Raw genomic sequence first — 25,163 nt, forward strand, 5'->3', positions numbered from 1 at the left:
TTGTAACAAATGTTGATCAAATGCACCCAACTTTTAAATGAAGTTTACCAGAGAGAGAGGTATGAAGAGATACAGCCAAGTGATTCTGATGAGTAAAGACATACAAATTTCATGCCTGCAATTTGCAAATGACCCATCTCATTTGTACATTCCAAGGGTTTGCATATTGACGGGGAATGGAGAACAGACAACATGAGTCAGGTCATGGAGGCCCTAATGGGATATCCAGAAGGGGTTGAGGTGTGGGTCAGTGGACAAGATGGCACCCATTGCCAATCAAGACAGACTGCAGTCTACTGCAGTTTTAGAAACATCCTGATCTGAAGAGAAAATTACCTCATCTGTGGTTAAGATGTGCTATTACTTGCCCATATCGGATTTGGTAACATAATGAACATAAGAAGGTGCTAGCCCAAATGTAACATAAATTCTGTGACAAAACATAAAAAAACTATTACGTTGTCAACATTTCTCCAGTTGCTTGTCGAGAATTACTATTTTTAAGTGTAAAATCTTGACCTTCAGTAAGATCTTCCATTTCAGTCAGTGACTAAACAATGAAGTGAACAGAACTGATCAGCTTAATAGAGTTCTTCAGGAGTCTCTTGAAGCATCAGAGTGTTGGGGACGCACAGGATGTTCATAAGGACCTGTGCATTTCTCAGGTGGGAACTGGCAGGACTGGATATTTGTAACAGGACTCCCCCCTGCATCTCTTCTTTTTCCTCTTCTTTCTGAAAAAGAAAAGGAGAAAGAAAGAAGAAAAGAAAGAAAGAAAGAAAAAGAAAGAAAGAAAGAAAGAAAGAAAGAAAGAAAGAAAGAAAGAGAGAGAAAGAAAGAAAGAGAAAGAAAGAAAGAAAAGAAAGAAAGAAAGAGAAAGAAAGAAAGAAGAAAGAAAGAAAGAAAGAAAGAAAGAAAGAAAGAAAGAAAGAAAGAAAGAAAGAAAGAAAGAAAGAAAGAAAGAAAGAAAAAGTCTTATCTTGAAAGTCACTGAATTCAATTTAGAGGGGATGGAAAGCAGTATTCTGTGGTCAACACTGAAATAAATTAAGCTGGGAGCAGAATTGAATACTCAATTGGTCTTCAAAGCATTGCTATCTCATATATAACACATTTTGGTGTTTAGAAGAAGGTTGAGACACACACAGAGGAAGGAAGGAAGTCAGCATATCTTTATCGATCACTTGGGATTCTCCCCTCTATTTTGAGGATGAAGGCAGAGGTATAATCCATGACTGCTTCCCTAAAGGAATTTATACTCTGGTTCAGTTCAGAGCTTCTTAACCCTTTTCCTTCAGTAGAATCACTTAGGGAACATTTTTTAATTGCCAGTGTATATATATATTTTTTTTAATTTTTTTTTAGTTATTTATGATAGTCACAGAGAGAGAGAGAGAGAGGCAGAGACATAGGCAGAGGGAGGAGCAGGCTCCATGCACCGGGAGCCCGACGTGGGATTCAATCCCGGGTCTCCAGGATCGCGCCTTGGGCCAAAGGCAGGCACTAAACCACTGCGCCACCCAGGGATCCCGCCAGTGTATATATATTTTTGGTGTATTGAGCTTTACATGAGATCAACTAAAGAAAAAGTCTTGTCTAGGAATCTGTATTTTTAAAAATCTGTCCGAGTGGTTCTAGTATGTGGCAGTTTTGGGACACACTAAGGGACAAACTAGGATGCAGTACAAAGGATGAATGAGACTAAGTGGAAAGATAAAAAGAGAAAGAGGACAGGTTCCTGTTTGACTCACTTAGGTAGGCATCTGCCTTTGGCTCAGGTCATAATCCTGGAGTCCTGGGATGGAGCTCTGCATTGGGCTCCATGCTTAGCAGGGAGCCTGCTTCTTCCTCTCCCTTTGCCTGCTGCTCCCTTTGCTTGTGTTTGTTCTCTCTCTCTCTCTCTCTCTGTCAAATAAATAAATAAATAAAATCTTTTAAAGAAAAAGAGGAAATCGATATGAGATGAAAGAGTTGGGAAAGATTGTGAGGATAAGGGAGGGTCTAGTAAGATGAGTACAATGGTGAGGAACACTACCTGACCCTCTAGGTGCCCTGAAATATTTATGTACTATACCCAAAAGAATATTTCTGATGTTGTTTGTATAGTTGAAAATTAGTTCCAATAGTCATTCACAGAAGAAAATCAATTACAGAGGCTGAAATAGTGATGTTCAGATCACAGCTAGACCCTGGAGAGGACAGAGGAAGAAAACAATATTTTTACACGTGAAGATCAGTTGTAAATGCTAGCATGAAAGGATGTGATGGTGAAGAGTGAGTAAAACTTTTCAAAAGAAGAGGGCTCAGATTGGGAAGTAGAAGAAAACAAGGGTATAAATAGAGATCTGGTCTCACAAGACCTTGAATGCCAGACTGAGGTTTATGGGTTGCCTGGTACCTTGTCTCTTACATAGAGTCATGAAGTGAAAATTGTGTTCAGGAAAAGTGACAGGATGAAGTGTGAGGTCTGGATGCTAGAGAGAGGGAGATTTGCTAGAAGGCTGCATTGATGGTCCACACGGGGACTATGTGTGGGACTAGAGCCCACACCGAGTGAATAAAGAAGTCTAGGTAAGCCTTACAGTATAACAGATATTGAAGATGAAATCAAAGAGAAGCCTCAAGGTCTTCAACTCTCACTGATGGAAATACTCTATGTTCAGCAAGACATTAGGTCAGAATATTAGCCCCAGTCAAATGGTCTGGGGGAAAGGTGATAAAAAGAATGACAGTTTATATCAGTTCTTCAGATTGTCTATAGCATTTAAATCCTCTACAGAAACACTAACATCTACTAAATCAGAATATCTGAAGGTGGGCCTGGATTTCTAGGGGTTTTTAGCAAAGCAACTCTAGGGTATTCTCTGTTAATCTCTGACCACGGTTGAAAGTCACTGAATTCAATTTAGAGGGGATGGAAAGCAGTATTCTGTGGTCAACACTGAAATAAATTAAGCTGGGAGCAGAATTGAATACTCAATTGGTCTTCAAAGCATTGCTATCTCATATATGACACATTTTGGTGTTTAGAACTACTATAATTTAAAAATAATTCAATATGTATGTTTTAGCATTGAAATGAAAACTAAAAATTAAGTCATTATGGAATCTGTGAACAATATCTGCAAATCTTTTAATCAGGAGGAGCCCTCTCATTTCCAGGCAAAAACTAATGTCAGACTTTAAGCTCCTGAAGTCACAAAGCTAATAGGGGAGAACCAGAGACCTGAGTCTTGTTCTCAGGTTACCTCTCCACATCATGTTCCTTTCTCTACTAAACCAGAAGGAAAATACTAGGACATGCAGCTAAAATTCCAGCTACTGTTTCTCTCTCTGATATATTTAAGCCTAGATCAAACAATGTCTGGAGGTAGAGAAAAAGGAGCATATTATTTTCTCATGACTGCCGTAACAAATTACCACCAGCTTGGTGACTTAAAACCCAGAATTTTATTTTGTTATGGCTCCCAGCCAGACTCTACAAATGTGTAGCAACACAGCAGAAATTGTCATCCCCGAACTAGTAAATCTCTTGGAATGATTGAGACATGAATGTTATTAACAAACATCGATGATATCCATAAAGAATATAGCATCTAAACTAAGAAGTCTCCACTGATCACTCCGAACCCAGTAATGAGGCAGAATTGAGTTTGATAACAACCCTGCATGAGGCAGTATATCTGTCTAGAACTTAGTAAACCTTATTAATTCAGAGAATCATAAAAAAGCAGACATGAGCTAAGCGAAAGTTTACTTTAGCACTATCTAGAAAAAAAGAATTTGCTCAGTATGTTAATAGAACGCACAGGATTGAAAGAAAATAAACTTTTCAAGAACCTAGGAGCCCCATTTTGCATACAAATAATATATTAATTTCAAATGATTTATATCTTTATATTAAAGAAGAGTGTCAGAGCTTTTGGCTTCACAACACTTCTTTGATCAATAATTCCACTTCCTACATATGACGTTGGTAGCAGATGATGTGAATGTATGAAATTCACTAAATCCAGAACGTTTTTTCCCCCATCATGGTCCAATGATCCTCAAGAAAACAATCAAGTAAATAAAATACAATGTTGTTATACTTATGAAAAATATACAGCGATGAAAATAGTCTTTTAAAATTAGTAACAGGGACATAAACTTTATAACAAATAAAAGAATGTATACTCATCATCATGGCTTGTTTAGAAAGAGGAGATGATTCAGAGGAACAAAGAATGAAGATCAACACAGAAATTGTAGGAAAATATTTGAAGAGGAATCCAGAAAGTTTAAGACAAAGAAATTAACAGGAAGATGTTCATACCAAGACACTCAAAGACACACCTGTGTGGACACACAGACTCCTTCCTCCTACTACAATGGATGAACTGTCCCTGATCTTGGTCAAAGCCAATCCTTCCACTTAAGTTTTTCATTCCCTCTAGCTGATGTGATGGTTTAGCTCCTTCAATTATTACTTCTTTCCTAGCATAAAAGCAACAGATGTGTCTTTTTCAATTACATAAGGACTCAGACAAGAAGCATCCACATATGCTCTGAATTGAAGCCTGAACCAGAAATTAAGAGTCTTTCTCACGTGTCATGGGTAATATAATCCATCGATTTCCTACCCTACTCCTGGAATTTGGAGGGAGTTCTCATATACTCCGATTAAATTCCCTGTCAGTCTTGTGGATGGAGGCTTGGAGCAGACTCAATTTAATTTACAGTTCAGAGGAATGTGATGCTACACATATGTAGTGTTGCGCAGTCCTATCCCTGCCACATCAATACTACAGTTACTATTTTACCAATGAGCAAACTGAGGCTTAGAGCAGTTAAATGATTTGCCCAAAGGACAGAGCCAGTAGAGCTAAGTCTTGAGCCCAGTTGTCTGTCTTAAAGCCTTTGGTATCCTTTTCCATGAGGCCTTCTCGGATCTCACTCACTCTATCACAAGCCAAATTCCTTATAATCAGGTCTGCCAGGCACCATTTTATTGCCTACCAGCACTAGAGTTGCCTGAGTTAGGATAACCATTTGTCTCATTCTGCCTGGGACATTTCTGGCCTGGCTTAGAATTTATCTTAAATTTTTCATAATAAGTATTGTTATTATCAAGAATTGCATCAAAATATTCATATCCAGTAAAAAGTTTTCTCTCTAACGTGTGGTTAAAGCTGAAAATCAATCAGAGGTAACCTGTCCTTTGCATTGACTCTTTTCCAGATGCAACGTAGCTAACACATGCTTTTCAAAGACAGCACAAAGGTACTCTATGATAAAGCACATTTGCTTATTCATAGCACATTTCCTAGAAGCAGCTAGGAACAACTTAATACTTCTGCATTTCAGTGGTTGCGGGAGATTTTGGAGCTACTGCCTCTGCATACTGTTGGATATAACTGTGCTCTGACCACCAAGATGCCCAAAGCCCCAACAGGTGATGAGGTCTGTGAAAAATGTGAGAATTACTAGTTCTGGTATGGAATATACTGCAAGTAGAAGGGTGGTTATCTCATTGTTGAAAGTACAGGTAGGTAATAGTCTGAGTGCTCCAGTTACTCTGGTTTTATCATGTAGCACATGATCAGAGATGATATAAATATACAGGTATCTATTTTGTTGTTTGATGACATTTTTATGTGGCAACATGTCATTTTCACAGAAAAATTCTTAAAACAAAAATATCATATTTAATGTAAAAAACAGAACTAAAGTTTGCATTACTCAGAAAAGCTAGATAATGAATGTGTAATTCCTCAAATTATTTTTGACACCTTTCATTCACTAAGGACGCTGTTGAGATATAATAAACTACACAAAATAGAATCACATAAATCTGCTCAAGAGTCTTTAGCCTTCACTTCAAATTTAGTCATTATTTATAGCTGATTGGGCCTGAAGATTATGATTCAATATGTATAGCCATGGAAGGTATGTATTCTTCTGGAAAGCATGGCTTTTTGTTTTGATCAGATGACTGAGCTATATTAAGTTTATTATTGAAACTGGTATAGTCCACATCTAATTTAGAATTTTTCAAAATAAGCTACAACATCCTACCAATTGAAATAGATGTCATAGTTGGGGAAATTGAAATACATAGAGACATACTCTTAAATTTAATTGATTTAATTTAATTAATAATTTAATTTAAATACATATGTATATATATGTAAATACATATCCTTAGAATAATTGAACAAGATTTTCATGGTAAAGTTATGTTGAATGCAAAACAATCATTGCATTGCCTTACTCAAGTTCTCTTGCTTCTCATCAATAATCAGATTTTAGAAACGTTTGAGTTATTATTTTGAAGAAATATTTTGTATGTCCACATACATGTTGTATAATGGTATTTATCTTTTTTCTTTTACCATTTCCTTTGAATTTTGTTTGCATTTAAATCAAAACAATTTAAAATTCTTTATTCAATATATGCAATGAATGTAGTATCAAATGTTTGCAGAGAAGCTAACAAAAATACATAAAATTTATCATACAAAATCAAGATTCTAAATTTGTTAAATGTTAAGAGTTAAAACTGTGTCCAAGATTTGGTTTTTAAATTCCATAATTGCATTTTGTATTATCTCAACTTTGGGGAATGCTTTTTTGTTGGAGCTTCTATTTGTAATTGGATAAATTTTTACTTTCTATTGCAAGGGAATGAAAGAAGAAGGTTTATGATCTTCTATTATCTATATTCAAAAAACAAGAGACGAATTATTTGAAAATTTTGCTTTAAAGTATATTTGTCAAAAGAAGGCAGCTAAATTGAAACAAAAATAGTCCTTCTGTGGATACATGGGCCAACATATTTGCACATTTTGATTAAAAATAGAAAAATGGAAGTATCTCATTAGCAATTTCTGAGATTATACTCTATATATTATGTATTTTTTCTATGGCTGACACTTTTGAAGACTACCGACCAGGTACTTTGTAGGATGTTCCTTGATTTGAGTTTGTCTGAGTTTTTTATGATTGGCCTGGAGTTAGAGATTTGGAGGAAGAATAGCAGAAAGGTAAAATGCTTCTCACTGGGATACCTGATATAAACCCAGTTTATCACTGGTGATGTTAAGCTCGACCACTTGACTGAGGTTTTATATGGCAAGTTCTCCACTATAAAATTACCATTTTTTTTCTTTCCACTGTCTGTTCCTTAGAGATGATTACTAAATCTTGTCACTATTCCAGGAATAGAGAATTAAATTCTACTTCCTGAAAGGAGAAGTATCAAAACATTTGTGGACCTATGTTAAAACCACTATTGGGGTGCCTGGGGGGTTCAGTGGGTTGGGCACCTGCCTTCGGCTCAGGTCATGATCTCAGGTTCCCTATGTGTCCCTCTCCTTCTGCCCCGCCTGCAGCTCGTGCTCCCTCTCACTCTCTCAAATAAATAAATAAAATATTTTTTAAAACCCACTATATAATTTAAACATATTTGTGGGGAGATACATTGAGGCTCTGCATACATCCTGGTTCTCTTGAAAGTTTCACCCACTGATCAGCATTCAGGACTGGTCTTGCCTACAGCAACTGTTACTGTGGTATAAATCTTTATTCTATTTCATTCTTTCTGCATTGATTATTACAATTTTTCTCAAATGAGAACCCACCCACTCTCCTCCATTTATGTATTTATCCAGTCATTTGTATAAACAAACATGAACGGTATAAGTTCATAAGTTCAGTATGAACTTATGACTTTTATTCTGTTCTCTGTCCTATAACTTCATACTGTAGTCTGCCTTTATCTGTGGGTTTACTTTCTGCAATTTCAATTGCCCACAGTCAACCAGGGTCTGGAAACAGATGATTCTCCTTCTGCTTAAGATCAGAAGATCAGTAGTAGCTTACCACTATATCATGGTGCTTATGTCTTTCACATCACTTCATCTCATCATGCAGGCATTTTATCATCTCACTTCGTCACAAGAAATAGAAGGGTGAGTACAGAACGATAAGATATTTTGCGAGAGAGACCATTCACATACTTTTTATTATAGTATAATGTTATAATTGTTCTATTTTACTATTAGTTATTGTTGTTAATCTCTCACTGTGTCTAATTTATAAATGAACTTTATCGCAGGTATGTATATATAGGAAAAACATAGTATGTATAGGGTTTGGTACTATCTTTGATTTCACAAATCCACTGGGAGTCTTGAATGTATCCCCAGTGGATAATGAGAGGATTACTGAGCTTGCATTATTTCATTGCTCAGATGGCTCTAGCTTTTGCCATAGGCAACCCTTTCAGGTGGGCGTAGCCTTTTTTTTTTTTTTTTTTTTAATCAACTTCCTTACTATCTGGCACTGTGAGATACAGTACGCCCCAGAATGCCTAATTTCATGACCCATTTCTATAGAACTCATATTTTCCTTGATCCAGCCCTAGAGTTCATCTTTCCTCCAAAAGATCCTCATTCCTCTTATTGGAGAACGCTGTTAAGAAGCCGAGATCTTGAGACTAGGTGCATTTGTTGTTACAGGGTATCACCGCTTCTAGACCATCTCAGCAGATAGAGGTAGGACATATGTATCTATAGTAATCAATGTATACACACATTTCTATACTTATATCTGTACTACATCTATTTTAAAGTAAATGCAAGTTTAGAGTAAACATAGTGTCTCATAGTCTATCTAATCTCACACTTATGTTATATTTTAATATTCAGCTTAATGTAAAGATTTTTTTTCTTTAATATACATTAATATGTTTTATTTCTATTTTGAGAGAATTTTACTTTACCTGAGATGGCTCATGACTATAACTATTACATAGATCCATTTATATTTGAATTAACTTATTTCTTAATAACCAAATATTTTAAGTATATACAATTATAATTATTTTTAAAACTCCCTTTTCAGTATCAAAAATGTCCTAATCTGGGTAATAAACTCTAAAGTGACCTTATAATGAATTCATTTGAACTCAGTAGGCACTTTGACTTAGTAGGCTATGATTTAGAGCAATGTCTCCCAAGATTTCAAGCCCATATGAATTACCTGAGGATCTTGTTAAATTGCAGATTGATTCAGTAGGAACTGGGACAGGCCTGAAAGTCTGCATTTCTAACAGGCTCCCAGCTAAAAACAGTGCTGCCAGCATGCAGACCACACTTGGAGTGACAAGGCTGATGTCCTTGCGTGAGCCTTCTATGTAATTGTCCTGTGTCCTCATCCAGACCCATTGCTATTGAACTCAATGACCACTAGGATTCTGTTCAAATATATAGCTCTTTTTTTCATTGCTATACTTATTTCAGTTTGGTGGCTTTATTCATAATACAAACAAAGCAAGTTTATATCAGTTTGTACATTAGATTAGTTGTATTTGACAGGTAGGAATGGGAGGGTGTACCTTTCCCCCTCTTTTCATTCTTTAGTACTTGGGAGAATAGAGAAACTTTAGAACTTATTATTTGCCAGGCTGAAATCATGTTTTCCTTACACAACAGCTGCCTTTTATGAACTTTTCCATTTTCAATTTAGTATTAATTTTGATGAGTTTTTTAACCCAAGGAAAACACTCGTGGAGTCTATTACAAGATTGGTGGACTCACACTGTGATCAGAGACAGATGCTTAAGGGAACAGTGGACTCATTTGTGATTCAAGACCATTCCTGGTGGGGGGTTGGGTGGGAGTGGGGAGAGAGTGAGAGCAGGGAAGGAAGAGAGTAAATATGTAGACAGTATTGCAATCTCATGGCCATCTGTGCTAACTGCATGCTGCAAATCTCAAAGAGAAACAGACAGTGTGAAAGCAAATGTTATTAGTTGGTTTCAATATTGTGCCCTTCAAAATTATTTGTTTCACTCACTTGCTAATTCATTCATTCATTCATTCATTTATTCATGGTTACATTTTAATTTTTGTGCCCCTACTCTGACACTGGCATTATGACGGTCGCTGGGGACCATATATCAAGGGATAGTTCTTATCTTCCTTTAGCTTTGAGTAGAGAAGTGTAGAATGAAAAGTACACAGGTGAATAATATGTTATGTTAAATGCACACATGTTAAGAAAGCACCATATCCTATCTTGGGGATCCTAGGAAAGTTTCACACAGGAAATGGTGTCTAATCTGGGATGTAGTAGATGAATAGAAGTTATCCAGGTTAAAAGAAAAAAACAAAACAAGTGGCAAATAACAGGGTTGAAGGGAAAGGTAAGAGGAATGGGGTTACTTGTAGAACATTTTAAGAGAGAGATTACCATGTGCAAAACCCAAATGTTGAGAAAAGCATAATCACCATTGAGTAAATTCCCCCACTGTTTCCTTATCCTGGGCTTCCCATCTCAGTGATGTCAGCACCACCCACTTGGTCATCCTGGTCTTCTCCTACTCTCTCAAGTCTACTGCTTCCCATTTAGATGGTCATCTAGTTCTGTCAATTCTTCCTTCTAGATATATTTAAATGCATTTTCTTGTCTACATTCATGAGTCCGTTAACAGCATGTTAACCTAGATTACTATAACAGCATGTCTCTTATGTAGATTACTATAGGAGCCTCCAAAGTGATCTTTTTAATTTGTTTTAAACCTTTTCAGGTGGAAAAGCTTATTTTGACTATACTGTTCTTCCCAAAGATAAAATCTGATTACTGTCAATCTTCAGTGGCTTCAGTGGGTCCCCATTGCCCTGAGGATCAGGTCCAAAGTCTTTAACATAGTTAATAAGACCTTTGTTTGATTGGACTCCCACTTACATATCCACCTTGCTTATCCAGTACTTGATTCATTTCATGTATATTTGTGGATCACCTGTAATCTTCATGCCAGACATTTTAAATAAAAAGATGAATAAAATAATAATTTTGCATAATAAGGCTTATATCCTACCAAAAAAGACATTTAGAGAAATAATTAAGTTATTAGCAACACTTGTGAGAACTCTGCCCTACCACCACTATGCTAACTGTAGTATTTAGGATTATCTTGAGCCCGATCTATTCCGGATTGAAATTTTTCCAGACTGTAATTTTAAAAGATGATGATTATTTAAAACACAACACAACAAAAGAAGATATAGTCATGCTATTAGTCACAGTTATACTAGGTATAATAATAGAAAAACCATGAAATTTTAGTCATTTAAGATAATACAAATTATTTGTAGCCCCTGAAATGCTCAGTAGGCAGGAGGAACCAAGCAATTGTTCAGGTATTTGGACTGATGCGGAGTATCTCATTATTAACTCAGGGTTTCTAAGTTCCCTGAGCACTGACATCCTGCTGACAGGGAAAAAGAGAAGTTGGAGACAGGTTTTAATGGACCAGCATTGAAAACAGCATTTATCCTAGACAATATTCGATTGTCTAGAATTGTCCACATAGGCCCAAATGAAAAGGAAGCTGGGGAAATTCAGAACAGTTCTGTGCCCAGAAACAGAAGGAAATGGGTTTGAAGAACTACTAACCAATCTCTAGTATACTCACCACAACACAGAAATGACTGGATACACTTGTGACTTGTCTGTGAGTGCCATGAGTTCACTAGCATTATCCATTGTCATCTGTCCCATCTGTCCACTTTGTATGGACAGGACCACTCGCCACCCACAGCCTGGCAGTTTACATTGTCACCATGTGCCTGACAATCTAGTGAGGCTTTCTTCAATGATCATAAATTTAAAATGGATGATCATTGTTAAAATCCTTAAAAAATTATTTTCGGTGCCTCTGGCATTAAGACTAAAAGAGTCATCTTGTACATTTCTTTTCTCTCAGCCATGAGTCATCTGTGGAAACATTCCCTCCCATGCCTATCTTCTCCATCCCTGCCTGTGTCCCCAACAATCTGTCACTTGCTAAATCTTACTTGGCTCTTAGACCCTAGTTAAAAATTACTTTTTATGTTGTGCTCTTTTAGATCTCCTCAAATCTGATTTAGGTGTTCCTTCTGTGAATTCCAGAAATGCTTTGAAATCTCTTTCTACATATACTATAAAAATGTGTGAATAAATATCTAAGTAAACATTGTATTCCTGGAATATAGCACAACCTGACACATAATGGGAAATAATATATACTTATTGATTGAATTGATTTGAATTTATTCATGTATCATTTACAGGGTTAGATAGTGGGACACGAGGTTATATAAGAAATCCTGGACTTTGAAGGCTTCTAGACACACACACACATACACACACACACACACACACATTTATATATAAACACATTGGTGACAAATATATATAGATATGTAATAGATATGCTGTGTACATGGCAAATTATGTTAGTATATATGACAAGTATAGTGTGTGTGTAGGTGTGTGTGCTATATATATACATATATATTAAAAATGATAAATAAAAAGGGATTCTGGCCCTCAATGACCTTTAGCTTAATTTAGTGTGTGTACATGCGTATGCGTGTATATGTGCATACATGTATGTATACAGTAATATATATATATAAAAATACACACACACATAAAGTATCCATACACGTAATATACACTGTAACATCTTAGATGATAGGTTACTAATTGACATAGAAGGAGTGTAAGAAGTTGGCAATTTGCCAATAGAAAAAGGACCCTGTCCCCACTGGTCCAGAAAAGATGGGAAATGGTCTCTATACTGTCATTTTTCTGAGCCTGAGGAGGGCTGGCCCGGAGAAGATATTTCAATTATAGGATAAAGCTTCCATCCTTAAGTAAATCAAGAAGGTCAGGGGGACTGATCCAAGAAGAACTCTCTAGCTCTAAAGACCTAGGCATCAACCAGCTTGTCCAACATCTTTAACAATGCATCTACCAGGTACAGCCCGCTGGGATAAGTGCTGGAAATAAGAAGGCCTATGACACCTTTATTAAAAGGCTATACTGAAAGAAAAGAGAGGCTTATTTGGAAACATTACTCTCAGTTTCTCACTGGAAACTATTGCCTGGAAGTAATGACAGAGCTGCTGCCACTTGAAAACTGATTTAGAAATGGAAGGGCTTACTTTATCTCAGACCCATGACTCATAGGGGAATCAATGAAATCTATTTCTCTTAATGTTTTCCAAAGAGACTTACTGATCAAAGTTGTTTCCTTCCCAGAGGTGTGTTCCTTCCAGCACAGGGATGAGGCATATCTCTGGGACACCCAGAGGACATTTATAGTCACTTCCCAAGTGGCTCTTGTTCTCTGGATTAAAAACGGAAATTATCTCTCGGCTGTCAATGTAACATCTTCCAGCAGCATGAAATTCTGTCAAACAGAAATTGAAGATGAATAAAACGAAGATACACACTCAGGATTATTCCTATTGTGAAGCAGCAGTGCTCTGCACTGACGATTCTACACCCTAATAGTAGATTTAGGGAAATAGAGACATACTGGTTTTCTAAACGCCCCTGTACACTTTGCCATGGGAAGTAGCGGTGATTGAATAGAACTGACAAACGCCGTGAGCATATGCAATGAGCCAACTATACAGCACTCCAGGGCAGGATTACAAATGATTTGTGTGCATTTGGAGGGGGGGTAATCAGTTATCATAATTCCATTTGTAATTTATGTTTGCATGAAAATGCAGTTTTTAACCATTGCTAGGATTTGAGGAGCAAGTACAACCTGTTTTCATTTTGTCAAACTCCTGGGAATTTCAGCATGCCAGTTCAGTAATAATGCATATCTACATGATTGGATGGCTGGTTTCGAAGAATAAATAACTACTCTTTATAGGAACAATATTTACAGAACACGTCTGGTGCGTGCAAAGCCTCTCATTACCCATCAGGCTGCATTCTAAATAGACACATATCCAAATTCAGGACAAAGGAAAGGAAGGCACACGAAAAGAGAGGGCAGAAATGCACTCCACTTTAAATAGCCCAAAACCTGAGAGACAGGTTTTTAGAGACTATTAGAGAGGATGACTATATAGAGGTCCAGCTACAGGAACTGAATGTGAAAGTTTCTTATGCTTAGAATAGCAAGGAGGTGGTTATGAAGATAAGAGGAAGAGAAGACATAAAGACAGCACAGAAACTTGCATCAACTAGTCAGATGTGAGGCTGTATGGGTGAAAATGGGAAGTGTGAGGGCACCTGAGTGGCTCAGTATTGGAGTGTCTGCCTTTGGCTCAGGTCCTGACTCCAGGGTCCCAGGATCCAGTCCCACATCTGGCTTCATGCAGGGAGCCTGCTTCTCCCTCTGTCTATGTTTCTGCCACTCTCTGTGTCTCTCTTGAAAGAATAAATAAAATCTTAAAAAAGAAAATGTGAAGTGTTGGATAAAATGAAAGGTTCAAGAATTTGGGAACATATTCCAAATAATAGTAATCATTAGGGCAGCAGACCTTAATTTAAGCTTATATGAGCAACACTCAACATTTTAAGCTTGTGTTCCAGTGCATCTTTCTGGAAAAAGAGACATAATTTTACCAGATTTGAAAAGAAGTCTATGCAGGGGCGTGCCTAGCTGGCTCAGTTGGTACGGCATGTGACTCGATCTTCGGGTCAGGAGTTCCAGCCCCAAATTGGTGTAGTGATTATTTGAAAAGATAAAAAAGATCAATACATAAAAATTTAAGAACCACTGATATATTAAGAAATTTAAGGAATTTAAATCCCCAGCAATGGCATGTAGGGGAGATGATATCATAGTCCCAGCATTTAAAATCAGTGTTTCTCAAGTGCTTTTGACCATGATCAATAGTAAGAAAAATATTTTATCTTGAGACCCTGCACAGTCTCTTTTTTTTTCTTTCTTACAGTTGGGGGATAAAGAAGTTTCACAATGTAGTTGTTATCCCTCCTGTGAGATGCACTCTGATATTTTCTATTCTACTCTATTCTATTCTAAGTAATTCTATTTTATTTATACAATGCTGGTTATGACCTACTAAGTTGATTTTATGACCCATTTATGGATAGCATCTTACAGTTTGAAGAACACTGTTTCAAACCCACTCAAAAATAACAAGGGCAGGGACAAGAAATGGGGCAATGCATAGGTTCAATAGATGAGGGGAACCCTCCTTCCAGAGTTGACAAAGGTTTAAGTACAAAGACGAACAGTTGACATTCACAAAACTGACATAACAGGAATTGGAGGAGGGAGGATAAAAATGTGCTGGTGAGATGGAAGTGAAGTTTAAAACTTGATCTAGGCTAAATGGGAGGAAATGTCCCATTAATTTAGGGGAAAAATACTTTTTATTAAACAAAAATCAAACAATTTAATTACTTTTCCATACTTTGGTTTGTTTTTCTACAAGTAGAGCAAAAGCAGCATACTTGTCTGGGTACTGAAAGAAATACCACTCACCATGGAAAAAAGAGAAAAGATGGGAGAAATAAGAGATTTAAATAAATAATAATAAACAATATTTCTACAACTAAAAAAATGTTTGGGGGCCTCATTTTTGTGAGAGGTTTAGTATAGAGGAGTAACTGGCAAATTGCGTGGACAAACTACTCATGTATTTTCCCCTCAAAATTAATAGGAGCAACAATAGGTATACCTCATCGGTATTGTAGTTTGCTTTATTGCACTTCACAGATACTGCATTTTTTACAAATTGAAGGTTTCTGACAACCCTGCATCAAATAAGTCTGTTGACACCATTTTTAAAGCAGCATTTGTTTGCTTTGTGTCTCTATGCCACATTTTGATAATTTTTGCAGTATTTCAAGCTTTTTTGTTATTATTATATTTGTTAGGGTGATCTGTAAGCAGCAGTTTTTAATGTTACTATTGTAGTTGTTTTGGGACTCTATGGACTGCTCCCATAGATGATGATGAACTTAATCCATAAATGTTTGCCTGTTCTGACTGTTCCACTGACTGGCCTTCCTCCATGTCTATCCATTTCCTTGAGCCTCCCTATTCTCTGAGAGACAGCGATATTAACATTAGGCCGATTAAAAGTTTGTAAGTAAAAAGAAGAGTTGCACATTTCTCACTTGAAATATAAAGTTAGAAATGTTAAAGCTTAGTGAGGAACACATAATGAAAGCCAAGATGGGCTGGAAGCTAGGCCTTTTGCACCAAACAGCCCAAATTGTGAATGCAAAGGAAAAGTTCTTAAAGGAAATGACAAGTGTTACTTCACTGAACACATGAATGATAAGAAAGCCCAACAGTGTTATTGCTGATATGGAGAAAATTTTAGTGGACTGCGTAGATCAAACCAGCCACATTTCCTAAGACAAAGCCTAATCCAGAGCAAGGCCTAAACTCTTTTCAATTCTATGAAGGCAAGAAAAGGAGAGAGGAAGAGAGAGAGGTGAGAGAAGCAAGAAGCTGCAGAAGAAAAGTCTGAAGATAGCAAAGGGTGATTCATGAGGTTTAAAGAAAGAAGCCATCTCCACAACAAGGTGATGCAGCAAGTGCTGGTGTAGAAGCTGCAGCAAGTTATCCAGAAAATCTAGCTCTGTGCTAGATAATTAATGAAGATGACTACACTAAACAACACACTTTCAATGTGGACAAATAGCGGGATCCCTGGGTGGCGCAGCGGTTTGGCGCCTGCCTTTGGCCCAGGGCGCGATCCTAGAGATCTGGGATTGAATCCCAGTCGGGCTCCCGGTGCATGGAGCCTGCTTCTCCCTCTGCCTGTGTCTCTGCCTCTCTCTCTCTCTCACTGTGTGCCTATCATGAATAAATAAAAATTAAAAAAAAATGTGGACAAATAGCTTTATATAGTGAGAAGATGCCATCTAGGACTTTCATACCTAGAGAGGAGAAGTCAATTCCTGGCTTTAAACTTTCAAAGGACAGGCTGACTTTCTGGTTAGGGCCAATGTAGCTGGTGACTTTAAGTTGGAGTCAATGTTCATTTACCATTCTGAAAATCCTAGGACCCTTAAGAATCATGCGAGTGAAATCTACTCATCTACATTCTATAAGTGAAAAAACAAAACCTAGGTAATAGTACATGTCCTTACAACATTGTTTACTGAATATTTAAGCCCACCATTGAGACCCACTACTCAGGAAAAAAAAAGATTCCTTTCAAAATACCACTGCTCATTGACAATGTACCTCATCACCCAAGAGTTCTAATGGAGATGCACAATGAGATTAATGTTGTTTCCATGCCTACAACCACAACCTCCACTCTGTAGTCCATGGATCAACAGAAATTTTGACTCTGAAGTCTTTTTTTTTTTTTTAAAGATTTTATTTATTTATTCACGAGAGACAGAGAGAGAGAGAGAGAGAGAGAGGCAGAAACACAGGCAGAGGGAGAGGCAGTCTCCGTGCAGGGAGCCAGATGTGGGACTCAATCCTGGGACTCCAGGATCATACCCTGGGTTGAAGGCAGGAGCTAAACTGCTGAGCCACCCAGGCGTCCCTTGACTTTGAAGTCTTATTATTTATTGATTTGTTTCTTTGATTGTTTTTAAAGATGTATTTATTATTTTAGAGAGAGAGAGAGTATGGGAGGAGGGGAGAGAGAATCTCAAGCAGACACCCCACTGAGTGGAGAGCCCAACATAGAGATCAATTTCATGACTGAGATCATGACAAAAATCAGGCGTTTAGCTGACCAAGCTACCCAGGCATCCCAAAGTCTTATTATTTAAGAAATACATTCATAAGGCTACAGCAGCCATAGATAATAATTCCCCTGATGGACCTGGGCAAAGTAAATTGAAAACCTTCTGGAAAACATTCACCATTCTAGATGCCATTTGTAATTCATGGGAAGATGTCAAAACATCAACATTAATAGTAGTTTTAAAGAAATTGATTCCCAGCCTCATAGATGACTTCAAGGGGTTCAAGACTTCAGTGGAGAAAGTAACTGCAGCGGTAGTGGAAATAGCAAGAAAATTGGAATTAGAAGGGAAGCCTGCCAAACTATGGAAGCAGCCCAACTGTCCATCAAGAGGTGAAGGGATAAAGAAGACGTGGTACACACACACACACACACACACACACACACACAGGACTATTACTTAGCCATAAAAGGATTGAAATCTTCACATTTGCACCAACATAGATGGAACTAGAGAGTATAATGCTAAGCAAAATAAATCAGAGAAAGAGAAATGCCCTGTGACCTCACTTCTATGTGGAATTTAAGAAACTACACAAATGAGCAAAGGTAAAAAACAGAGATATACATCAAGAAACGGACTCTCAAGTATAGAGGACAAATTGATGGTTTCCAGAAGGGAGGTGGGTGAGGGCTTGGAGGAAATAGAGGAGGAGGATAGAGTATACTTACGATGGTAAAAAAAACAAACAAACAATAAAATGGTTAGAAAATAAAAAGAGGAAGTGAAACCTAAAGATGTGGCTGAATTGCTACAATCTTGTGCTAAAACTAATGGATAAGGAGATACTTCTTTTTAAAAGATTTATCTATTTATTCATGAGAGACACACAGAGAGAGGCAGAGACATAGGTAGAGGGAGAAGCAGGCTCCATGCAGGGAGCCCGATGTGGGACTTGATCCCAAGACCCCGGATTTATGACCTGGGCTGAAGGTAGATGCTCAACCACTGAGCCACCCAGGGGTCCCAGAAGATACTTCTTATAGATGAGCCAAGAAGTGGTTTCCTGAGATGGAACCTGGTAAAGATGCTGTGAAGACTGCTACCATGACAACAAGGATTTCAAATATTTTATAAACTTTGTTGATGAAGCAGCAGTAGACTTTGAGAGGAATGGTTCCAATTTTGAAAGGTCTACTGTGGGTAAAATACTATCAAAAAGCATCATGTGCTACAGAGAAAATATTGATGAAAAAAGAGTCAATTAATGAGGTAATAATAAACACTGTTGCCTTATTTTAAGAAATTGCCACAGCCACCCCAGCCTTCAGTGACCATCACTGTCTATCAGCAGCTGTCAGCATTGAGGCAAGATCCTCCACCAGCAAAAAGACTATTACTCACTGAAAGTGCAGATGATGTTTAGCATCTTTTAGCAATAAAATATTTTTAAATTAAAATATATACATTGGGGCACCTGAGTGGTTCAGTGGTTGAGCATCTGGCTTTGGCTCAGGTCATGATCCTGGGATCCTGGGATTGAGTCCCACATCGGGCTCCCCACAGGAAGCCTGCCTCTCCCTCTGCCTATGTCTCTGCCTCTCTCTCTCTCTGTGTCTCTCATGAATAACTAAATAAAATATTTTAAAAAGTAGATATATACATTGTTGTTTTAGACATAATGCTACTGCCCACTTAATCGACTCCAGTACAGTATAAGCCTAATTTTCATAGGCACTGGGAAGCCAAAAAATTCATTTGACTTGCTTTATTGTGAGGCTTGCTTTATTGCGGTAGTTTGGAACTGAACCAGCAAGATCTCCGAGGTATGCCTGTATAGGTCAAGTCCAGCTTGAAGAAAGGCACAGTCATCCAAGCTGAAAACCCTTCTGAAGACAACACTAAATGCCTTGGAACAATTCAATTAGTTAATCACAGATGGTTACCAGATATGCAGTCTAAACCATAATTTCACTAACAAATGTCACAGCTAAGAAAATCTGAACTTTGGGAAATTGGGGGCAATTCCATGGGAAGGATAACTTCTGTTCTTGCGGTGACTTCATTGGCAGCAGAGAAGAAAGTGCAGCGTCACTTGGAGGAATCTTTGCAGTAATTAGTTGTCCAACGATGAGTGATCAGCACTATCTGAAAAGTGATACTCGGGTTGCTCATCATCCTGCGGTTTCTTGGGTAGAGTACACTGTGAACTTTAGGCAAAACTCAGGGCACTAGCAATAATACAACAAATATATTCAATTGAAGTTTATCATCAAATTAATACGTTCCATAAATATATCCTTTTTTTTTTTTTTTTTTTTGAGAGTACAACCCGATTTTTTTTGTTCATCCTCTGGGGGATTACCATACTGATTGATATGAGTGTTATGATTGATGCAAATTGATATATCTCAGTGGTTATAACTATTTTTGAGTAACAGAATCCTTTGATAAACTGATAAAGGTTTCTTCAGAGAAGTGGACATGTTATTGATAATCACATACAATCACTTAGACTTGTGCACATAATTTGAGGTTTCAGAAACCTTGAAATCCATTCAAAGACAGCTAAACCTAGGTTGTGGGACACCTTGGTACACTTGATCTACTATGAAAATCCAACTTCTTGCTGTTTTAACTGAATTAGAACCGCTCTTGAAGCTCTCATTTGGGTCATGTGGGAGAAGAGGCAATAGTATTTATAACTGTTTTGTGTAGTTGACATTATATCCCGCTGGACTATATCCTTTGGTTTACAGAGTTAAAGGACTGCATGTCAGACTTACTCTAACTTCAAAGAAAACCCTTTATGTATATTTCTGATTTTTCAAAACAAAAGCTCAAGTTAATGTTTTTGACAGTATGTTTCTCTATCTTGTCCCAATCATTTTTTTAATCAGCTCTAGGCAGTACTTAATATGAGAATTAAAGAATGGATGGGTGAATAAAGGATTTAGAGATCTCTTTAATATCGGGTAAAGGAAATGACTTCATAATCTAGTGAATCATGCCTAAGAATCTCCATTAGGTTTGGTTGAAGTCTCCAAAAATTTTTTTCCAGAAGGAAGCAGAAGACAAATTCTAACCCCAAGGAGAACTTTAGGCCTGATGTTCTAAGACCAAAAAAACCCATCATATATGAACATATATAACTACCCATAACTTCCAAGAGGAGCAGAAAACCCATTCAGTATATCATCTGATCCCATATTACAGAAGAGGTATTTGGTTTGATTAACATCTGACCAAGGATAACTCTATTTATCTTGGATACCACAGGCAATGAATTTTCTTCCCCCCAACCTCATATGAGAATGGTTTTAATATTGCAGATACACAGTACCAGCATGAGGTATGATACCCATTGTTCTGTATCAATTATCAACATCCACAATACAAACTCTGCATGAACCTTAGAAGCTAAATTACCAGATTCAGTTAAACTCAATAATTACTAAAATCCCACTTAGGCTTTTGGATACAAGTTTACAGGTATTCCACCTAAAGAGAGGCAATAGAATAGAGAAATGTGTCCCACTTCCTTCAAAGAGAGGCGATAAGATAGAGAAATGTGTCCCATTTCCTTCTTTACTGCCTGGACTTGTTAGTATTTAGGAATTCAGGAAGAATAAGGCCATATTCTAAGTTTTATATATATATGTATATACGCACACATATAACACACAAACACACATATAAATATATATGTGTGTATATACACATGCATGTATATAGGTGTACATATATGCATATTTAACATTCATATAAAGGCATATATAATTTAAAATATCAAATAACTTATTTTTTTCATAGTGCATACTCAGTAGCATTCAGAAGTTGTCCCAAAGCCCATTTATATATTAAAAATTCTTAACTTTTAAAGATTATGTTACATCTGCCATAACAGAAATTTTAAAAAGGTAAAATGTTTTTTATTTGTCCAATTGGAAATGATAAAAGAAATAAATGAAAGTGACAAAGAAATTCATAAATAATCACTTGCCACTTAATTTTTACTATTTTAGCTAAAATACAAATCAATATCAAGAATCAAGAATGCCTAGCAATAATGACTCAGCTTTTCTCAAAGTGACACAGAGCTGAGTGGCATCTTCAATGCACTAAATCAAGTTCAGTTAAAGAAATATAAATGTCTCAGAATTCGTTAACTTGGCAAAAAAGATACAGGGAAATGTTTTCTTCTGTTCAGCATTTTAATAAGGTAGGAAAACAAAAACTTTGCCCAGAGACATCTTTAACCACAATTTAATGTCTTTCAAAAGATGAACTGCCGAGCTTAGAGGTGACTGGGAATAGCAGAGGTGAAGCCCATTTGGGAAGATGCTCCCAATTGTCAGCCTCAGGAGAGATGGGATGTAGTTTGATTTAAAAAAAAAAAAAAAAAAAACAGATTTGGCTCATGACCTACTGAAGACATCTGTTGTAAGATGGAGTATCTTCAAAGCAACAGAGAACTTTAAACTTCCTTCATAATCAGCAAGGGGCGGGGGCTGGTGAAGTTATTACCTATTACCCACAGGTACTAAGAAATAATCTAAAACAAAAGCCTTCTTCCAGGAGATTACCTACTTTTTAAATCAACCACAAAAATTCAAGTCAGACTCCAAGATGCAACCAGTATTGACAAATATCCATTGGAGGGAGTGAATCATGGAATCATTCCCTTCAACAGCAACTGCTAAGAGAGAAAGAAAATAACTCCATGGCCTTTGTGAAGCTCAGTCTTTTCCTGTGTTGTGCCAACTGCCACAGAGGTTTCTTGTTTCTTTCTTTCTTTTTTTTTTTTTTAAAGATTTATTTATTTATTTATTCATAGACACAGAGAGAGAGAGAGGCAGAGACACAGGCAGAGGGAGAAGCAGGCTCCACGCAGGGAGCCCGACGAGGGACTCGATCCCGGGTCTCCAGGATCACACCCGGGAGGCAGGCGGCGCTAATCTGCTGCGTCCAGGTTTCTTGTTTCTTTAATAAATGGTCTTCAAATCACTATTTAAAGTAGGCAATGTCTTCCTGGAAATACACTCATCAAAATTTAGCATGACAAGATTGTAAAACGGTTTCCTCGATAGAAATATCTTCAGAGGATTTCAAAAAATTGTCTGCTAAAACCTGAAAATAGCAAATCGAACAGTTCTAGCTTACATTTTATATATTGGCATATTAATGGGAAGTATTCTGTTAAATTACTATTACTGACAGAGTGATTACAGTTTTATCCCATTCATCTAATGGATCTATGCACATTGAAATAACACCTTCTTTGATTAGATTCATTAAGCACAATTTGCATTTTAAAATACTAGTGCCAGGCCTAAGACAGCCATGGTCCTAAAAGAACTGGCAAAGACTCGAGTATGCTTCCATTATGTGGATAAGTAGTATTTCTTCTTTTTAATAAATTGTAGAGTTTCCTGAATTGATAATGTGACTATTTTAAGATTATAGGGACGCCTGGGTGGCTCAGGGGTTGAGCATCTGCCTTCGGCTCAGGGCTCAGGATGAGATCTCTGAGTACCAGGATCGAGTCCTGCATTGGGCTCTCTTCATGGAGCCTGCTTCTTCCTCTGCCTGTGCCTCTCTCTGTGTGTCTCTCATGAGTAAAAAATTTTAAAAATTAAAAAAAATAATGATTATAAAGCTTTCAAGTCACTCAATCTTTTTTTGATCAGTATTCTCATCTACAAAAATAGGTTTGGTGCTAAACAGTATCTAAAGTTTCTCTCAGATAGGCTGACCATAAAATTTATTATCCAAACTAGGACACTTTTGACATTAATGATTACCCTGGGAAAATAGCCACCAACTGGGATTGTCCCAGGCAAAGCAGTAAATATATTCACCCTACTTTTGGCCCACCCATTTCAGCTATAGGAAAAGGCCTTGAACTGCTTTGTGTCAACTAGAGGTTGTTAACATTAGCAAATAAATAATTTTATGAATTATGTGCTGCTACAGGGATTAAAAAATAAGTTTTGTCTTCTTCCAAGTTTAATTATTCTTTGAAATGTTGTTTGTAATCTCAATTTGTTTAGCACACCTCCTTTTACAACAATGATAAGGGAGGAAACATGTCAAGGCAGGTCCTGATGAGCCCTATATTTCAAATGAATATGGACTAAATTCCGTAGAAGGGATGCCTCACTTTTAAAGGATACATTACATAAATGGACTTCAAGATTTCCTAAATCCATGAGCCCAGGATTTTATTCAGTGTCTTTTGGTTCTTCATCCCTGGACCACGATTAACCATCACAAAGTTAGCCAATTAGTCAGCATTTTCTGTGATATCTATCTATTGCTGTATTTTGGAGTGACTTTTCAGCTAAATTGTGTATATTTATTATAAAATAAATATTATATATTTGTTGATAGCATAGACACTGGAAGGTTAGGAAATTTCGCCTATAAGTATTGTAAAAAATTAATAATCAACACTCCTTTATTTTTGTTTGCATATTTTTCTTTGTATATTTTTATGTCAATTGCCTATCATAGTTATTATAAAATAAACTATCCCCAAATTTAATGACTTAGAGTAGAGGACAGCAACCTTTTTCTATAAAAAGCCAAAGAATGAATATGTCTGACTTAGAGGACCAAAAGAAAGGCAAAATCAAAGATAATAGGTAGATACTTAGGTAACAAGAGAAAAAAAAATATTCCCACAAAAATTTTATTGACAAAACTCAAAAAGTAATAATAATGGCTGAATACATTTTTTGGTCATAGTTATCTATTATTAAAAGAGTGGAATTTTTCTTTTGGTTAATCAAGGGTACAGAGTTTGTGCTCCCTCATCAGAGTAAAAAAAAATGCTTCATTCTCCTGCAAAAGCTTTGCTTGCTTCTCAGAAACATAATGTCCTTCTTGGGAAATCACCAAAATATGCTGCCTCCATCTGTATATCTCCCCTTTGGCCTCATATACTGCTCTCAAACTGTTAGATAATTTTTCAAACGGGTTAAAAGCACAGACATAGGATTTCTTGAGTTTGAATTCTAGACATACTGATTAGTTGTGAAATCTTTGATTCAACCTATTTAGAAACATCTGTTTCCTCATCATAAAATGAGTAGTTGTATTAGATTTACTGAATTGTTGTGAAGATTGGATGAGCTAAATACATGCAAATATTTAGAACAGGGTGTGACATACTATACAGCACTCACTCACTGTAAATGCTCTCCCTGGTTTCTTCCCCCAATCTTTTAAAGATGTAAACTCATGCTTAGCTTGCTCACCATGCAAAAGCAGTCTGCAAGTCAGAGTTGACCTGCAGTGCATAGTTTGCCAGTCCCTGAGGTAAAGCTACAGCGATAGAGTAATGCTCACAACTCTGGGTTGGCTGGGTGGTTTCTACACTGGTTTTTCCAAGGCTCAGTCATGCTTCTCCATTTAGGTAGTGGGTAGGCTATGCTGGAAGATCTTAGAAGGCTTGTTTTGCAAATTCAAAACCATCCTAGTTCTCCTCCACTTGTCCTTTCATCCTTCATTAGGTTAGGCCATCAAGAGTAGTCTCAAAGCAGTCTTCCAAGAGGAGGAAGGTGGAAGCTGCAAGATGTCTTGAGGCCTAAGCTCCCAAACTAATGCAATATCACTTCTGCCAAGGTGACAAAGCAAATTCAGATTCTGTGCATGGGAATATCTATTCCATCTCTTGATAGAAGGTGCTA

Source organism: Canis aureus, chromosome 14, assembly GCF_053574225.1.
Source record: "Canis aureus isolate CA01 chromosome 14, VMU_Caureus_v.1.0, whole genome shotgun sequence".
NCBI lineage: Eukaryota > Metazoa > Chordata > Mammalia > Carnivora > Canidae > Canis > Canis aureus.